The following is a 6272-nucleotide window of genomic DNA, read 5'->3' as shown; positions in this document are numbered from 1 at the left end:
GTGCATGCGTGGAGCTCAGGCTCAGTAATTTGCATTTTTAGTAATCTCCCCTGATGACTCCTTTTAGCTAAAAGATTCAGAACCCTTATTTTAGAAACTGTTCAAAGTGTGGGGACTGTATCTGCCTGCTTCATGAATTTCACCTGCCTGGCCCATTTGAACTGAAGTGCCTTAATCTAGAATCTGAAGCAGACAATGATTCTTAAACCCTGGCTTCATAGTATAATCACCTGGGGAGGGAGCTTTAAAGCATGAGATGCTGGGGCATCCCTCTGGGCTCTTGGTCAAGACTGCACGGAATCAGCAGTGCCTGTGGCAGACCCTTGATCAGCCTCTTGCTTCAACAGTGTTTGGATGGAACAGACCCAGAACTGCCCCTTCTTCCAGCCCCCGAGCACCCTCTGACTTCTTTTCCAGTGGCCACCTTTGGAAACATCTCAAGCCATCCTCAGCCCTAAGACCAGCCAACATGGATTTTCGAGCTTAAATCCTTATTGCTGGAGAACCGTGAGCTTCCAAATTCATCTGAATTATTCCACTGAGGTGGAGGCCACTGTCAACCGCCTGGTCAGCCTGCATCAGCGGGCCTCCTACACCCACCTCTCCCAGGGCTTCTACAATTGTTTCCACCCTGACAATGTGGCTCTGGAGAGCATGCGGCACTTCTTCCAAGAGAAATGTGAAGGTGCCCAGTGTCTCTTGAAGACGCAAAACCAGCCTGGCGGCTATTCCCTCTTACAGGACGTGCAGAAGCCGTCCAAGATGAGTGGGTTAGACCTCAGGATGCCAGGGAGGCCACCCAGGTCCTGGAGAAGAACCTGACCCAAGCCCTTTGGACCTGCTGGCCCTGGGTTCTGCCCACACAGACCCTCATTTCTCTGACCTGGAGAACCACTTCTGGATGAAGAAGTGAAATTCATCAAGAAAACAAGTGACCACCTGGTTAACTTCTGCAGGCTGGCCAGCCCCCTGGGCAGGGCTGGGCAAGTATCTGACAAGCTCACCCTCTAAAATGACTAGGAGCCTTTAGAGCCCAGAGACCTTGGAAGGACTCCTCTGCACCCCCCTGGTGTCTGACTTCTGCTTAACCCTTTCCCTGCTACCACTAAGCATCCTTTTAACCACCCTCTCCCATGCTGTGGACAATTTAGAAACAATAAAGCATTATGCGGCATTTAAAAAAGAAAAAATGCATGGCTTCGACCTGTCTGCAGTCCAAACTACTTGTTTGACGTCAAGCAAGTTGTTAACCTCTCCTGAAAATTGAGAATATTCAGAGTCCTCAGAGAACCATGGAGGGGATGCAAGATGTATTCAATGAAATAAGATATGTAAAACACTTAGAACTTGGCACATAGGACACCCCCATAAAGGATTATATACTATTATACTTTGGTAACAAAAACTAATCTTTATTGCTATTCTGTTTAAAAGAAGATTTGGAGTTTATTCATCCTTATACTCATCGCCCCAGCAAGCTGTGCCGCAGTGGTGGCCAGGGAAACAACTGCTCACTCCGGGTCATTTCAGGCCCAGTCTGCTGAGGCCATCACAGAAGTGGGCATGGAATGGGGCCCTATCACTGGATCAACTGACCAAAGAACTCTCTCCTAAGGTGGTTGGTTATCTTGGATAGTTTCATTATTTCAAATCCCATTTTCTCACTACTTCATTCTTATTATGAAAAATACAGAAAAGTAAACTCAAGATAAACAGCAGTCATGTACCAGCAGGGCTGTTATTCATTTTGAAATAGGGAATAGCTTGACTAAGTGGCAAGGAGATGAATCTGAAAACAGTGCAGTGTGCAAGCACTGAGAAAAAAAAAATATTTGATTAAAAACACGGCTCTAAAACACTGATGGAAAAGAAGAAAAAGTCTTATGTAAATATTATGGGGAAATTTTTTGCAATGTAATCTGTATAGTCTCTTCAGTTTCATTTCAATCACTTAAAACTAAAATACAAATCAATGAATTTCCCAATGCTTATGTCACTCAAGAGTGGTTATATTTAGTAAGTTATTCACTAGCCATCAGTTGTTTTTCAGTCATCAAGAAAGTTTCTTCTTAATATTTGGTAGGATTTAATTTTGGAATGAGCTGTATGATTCCATGTACTTGTCTCATTATTATAGAGATTTAAACAAAGAATAATGATGTAATACACCAGTAGTATCAAATCCCTGTGGTTTTAGTTAAATCTAAATGCAAATCAAAATGCATTTTTATGTCAGGATAATTGGTGAGATATTTTAATGCTTATTTTATGGTTCTGCGGGCCATAGCTGACACCTATTCGAAAGCATTGGATTTCCAATACTGAATGTGCAAAATTACTTTCTACTCTAGGATCACAAAAAAAGCATGTGACACATCAGAATTTATCTGCCTCAGAAAATAAGATTTGATTCTTACAGAGATAACACATACTAGGTACTTAAAATTTACTGAAACCTGGCTTCCACGTATTCCTGCCTTCATGATGCAATGCTTGGTTATCCTCAGACAGCGACAACACACATCTTTCAGAACCAGAGTACACCTGAAGGGTCATGGCAGAGGAGGTTAAATCACATGGCGCAGTTCAGTTACTGCCCTTACAAGGAAGCCATTTGTAGCAGGACTACCCCAATCCACTCTAAATAGATCAGTGATTTCCAGAAGTTAATGTCCACTTCGTTCTTGCCTTAGTCACTGGCTGTCTAACAGAAGTTCCTCTCTGCGAAAACATCACCTTGTAAGAGGTTGAACCTCCCTAGGAAGAGCTTCACTTGTTTGGAATTAGGCTTTCATAAAATGCAAATAAGTCTGGAAGAAAGACATACTTTATGATGTTACAAATAATTAAAGTCAGTATAAAATCTTAAGTGGCATTTTCTTGAAGATAGAGGACTTCAGGGTTTCCAAGAACAAGAATAAAAGGACCGCATTGCACAACTCCAAAGATCACCGCTCACAGACTGCAGTGGTGTGGCACCAGCCTCGAAGAAGTTTGGAAGGGTAGGCCGGGCTAAAAGATGAGGCTGCTTGGTGCACCTCTCACCAACCTGGAGTCAGCAAACGAATTCCAGGCCCAACGTTCATGCACTCTGACCCCACTGAGTGTGTGTGTACACACATTTATTCAACAAGCACATTTTGTGAACACTGTGATGAAAACTGGGAAAGCAGCATAAACAAAGACAGTCCCTCCCCTCACAGTCATACACAGGCCAAAAATTACAGGCAGAACCAGTCCGAATGCTAACAGTTGTGCATTTTTGAACCCATCTGTACTTTTCAGAATCCTGTGAGGATCATGTATGAACTCATATTCAGACTAAAGCATAAACACATTTTTGTTACTTTACTCACTCATTTTACTATGCTTAGATGAGGAGAAACCCTAGCAGAATTAAGGTGTTTTTCTTAAGCAGCTTGAGAAAAGTAATCTCTCTTAGCATTATGATAATCTTCATAATATGTTCCTACTCTCTGTGATAAGGGGGGAAACTAATAAAACAAGCATACTGTTTTCTTGTATTTCTATTTTTCAGCTGAGGTATTCTTTAAAAATTTAGGCAAACACTACCAAGGCACAGTGTCAAAGCAGCCCTACCTAATACAAAGAAACAAACACAGGGCAACGGCCAAAACAAGGAGACAAAGAAACATGGCCCAAATGAGAGAAGAGATCAAAACTCCAGAAAAAGAGCTAACTAAATGGAGATAAGCAATCTACCAGATGCAGAGTTCAAAACATTGTTTATAAGGATGCTCAAGGAAATTAGTGAGGACTTCATCAGCATAAAAAAGACCCAGTCAGAGATGAAGGATACACTAATTGAAATAAAGAACAATTTACAGGGAAACAACAGTTGAATGGATGAAGCTGAGAATAAAATCAATAATTTGGAACATAAGGAAGCAAAAAACAACCACACAGAACAACAAGAAGAAAAAAGAATCCCCCCTCCCCCCAAAAAAAGAGGATAGTATAAGCAGCCTCTGAGACAATTAAAAGGTCCAATATTCGCATCATGGGGATGATGACAGAAGTAGAAGAGAAAGAGCAAGAAATTGGAACTCTATCTGAAAATACAGTGAAAGAAAACTTCCCTAATTTGGTGAAGGAAATAGACAAGCAAATCCAGGAAGCACAGATAGTCCCAGTTATGATGGATGCAGAGGCCTGCTCCAAGACACATCATTATTAAAAGGCCAAAGGTTAAAGATAAAGAGAGACTCTTAAAAGCAAGAGAAGTTAGATACGGAAAGGTTGCAAGATGAGAGGAGAAGGGGGAGAATGGGTGAAAAGGTGATGGGCTTAAGAAGTACAAATAGGTAGTCACATAATAGCCATGGGGATGTAAAATATAGTACAGGAAATGGAGCAGTCAAAGAACTTATACAGGGTTATACACGTGTTTCTTCATCTGTTCTGGTTGAATGTTTATTTCTGTCTTGTGTTCCAAATTGTTAATTTAGTCCCAGTTTCCTTCCCTTCATTGTGGGTTCTCTGTATGTTTTTCTTTATTTCACTTTGTATAGCCTTTACTTCTTCCTTTATTTTGCAGACGTACTCAATCATTTCTCTGAGCATCTTGATTACTATTGCTTTAAACTCTGCATCTGATAGGTTGGCTATCTCCTTGTCACTTAGTTCTTTTTCTGGAGTTTTGATCTGTTCTTTCACTTGGGCTATATTTCTTTGCCTCAGGGCACCTGTTAGTTGTAAGGGGTGGACCCTTAGGTATTCACCAGGATGGGGCACCCCACTTTGTGGTGTTGTGGCACTGTCTGTGGGGGAGGGGTCCGAGAGGGAACATTGCTGGTTGCTCGGTTCTCACCTTTCTTTCAGTCACTCCCCCCTCTACTCACAAGTGAATTGTGCCCTTCTGGTGAAGATTACTGGGTAAGTGGGCTTGTGTACACTCTAGGACCCCAAAGGCCCCTCCCATGGACTCTCCTGTAAGACTGGGAGTTTCTCCCACCACCACAACCCCCACAGGTTTTTACAGCCAGAGGTTTTTTAAGCTTTCTTTTCCCAATTTGGAACACTGGGTTGCATGGTCTACTTCACTCCCCAGTTATTCCTCCTGGTTTATCCTCACACAAATGTCAGACCACCTGGTCTGTCAACTGCCACCTTCTGTGCGCCCTCTACACCCCAGCTGTCCATCTCTGCCCCTCCTACTGGTCTAGATGAATGTTTCTTTTTTAACTCTTTGGTTGTCAGACTTCCATACAGTTCTGTTTTTTGGCAGTTCTAAGTTGTTTTTTGTTTTTAAATTTGTTATTATCCTTCTTTTGGTTTTGCAAAGAAGTGAAGCTTATCTACCTATGTCTCCATCTGGGCTGGAAGCTTGGTCTGTCATTTTTAATTGTACTAAAAAATCTCATTTAAAGATGTCATTGAATAATTTAACTATCAATGTATAATTATCATTGTAAAAGCTTGTATGATTCCACTGTTTCTAGATGTACTGCATAATTCAAGAAATATCTTTTCTGTGATACTAAAAATGTTCTTTTTCACTCACTGAGCAGATGTAGTTTGTGTACTAAGGATTTGTTTATTCCTCCATCAGAAATTCATTTGAAATTGCTTTCCAAAAGGAAAGGGGTATGAATTTGGAGTTCGTAAATGCATAGGGAACTTACTGTACATATTATAGAAATGTACTTTAGACTTCAACAACTTAAAATATTGCCTTTGTATCAGATGCAAAACATTCAAGTCTTAAGTATGAAGGAGAATGTGAGAATACTAACCAGTATTTGTGAACATTATCCATATCTCTTTAAGGAGCAACTACTTTTGATTTCAAATAAATTTGAATGAAATTATCAAAAGTTCTATGATATCAGTCTTGTATTAAATCCAAACCAAACTGTCTTTGTTCTTGTCGTGTTTTATCCTAGAACAAATAGGCTAAGAAAATTGTGTCTATTGGAAAGCCAGTATTTGTCTAAAAGTTAAAAACTCTGAATGAATGTAGATCAGTTTAGGAACCTTTGATCCCATAGTTTCAGTCTCTTCATGAAAAGTTTTTTTAGACAATGGATTTTACTGAATGGTTTATGTGGTTCATTTAGGAGAGCCTTGTTTATTCATTTAAAATATGTGCATGAATATCTGCTATGTAACAATAATAATTTATAACTCACTATGATTATCAAGAACAAATTGGACAACTCTGTGTGAAATGATGAATAAGAATGAAAGTATCCAGTAGGCCAAGAATGTTCTTGTACTGAGAAGACAACTTGACTCAAATGTCTTATTGG

At 40.3% G+C, this 6272-nt stretch overlaps 1 pseudogene; it reads left to right on the top strand.

Moving 5' to 3' along the window:
* Positions 1 to 408: 408 nt before the first annotated feature.
* On the top strand, positions 409 to 1020 carry LOC139441018 (ferritin light chain pseudogene; annotated as a pseudogene).
* The last annotated feature ends 5252 nt before the right edge of the window (positions 1021 to 6272 follow it).

The sequence above is a fragment of the Desmodus rotundus genome, chromosome 6, assembly GCF_022682495.2.
Source record: "Desmodus rotundus isolate HL8 chromosome 6, HLdesRot8A.1, whole genome shotgun sequence".
In the NCBI taxonomy this organism is placed as follows: Eukaryota; Metazoa; Chordata; class Mammalia; order Chiroptera; family Phyllostomidae; genus Desmodus; species Desmodus rotundus.
This window is presented reverse-complemented; position numbering and strand designations above follow the sequence as displayed.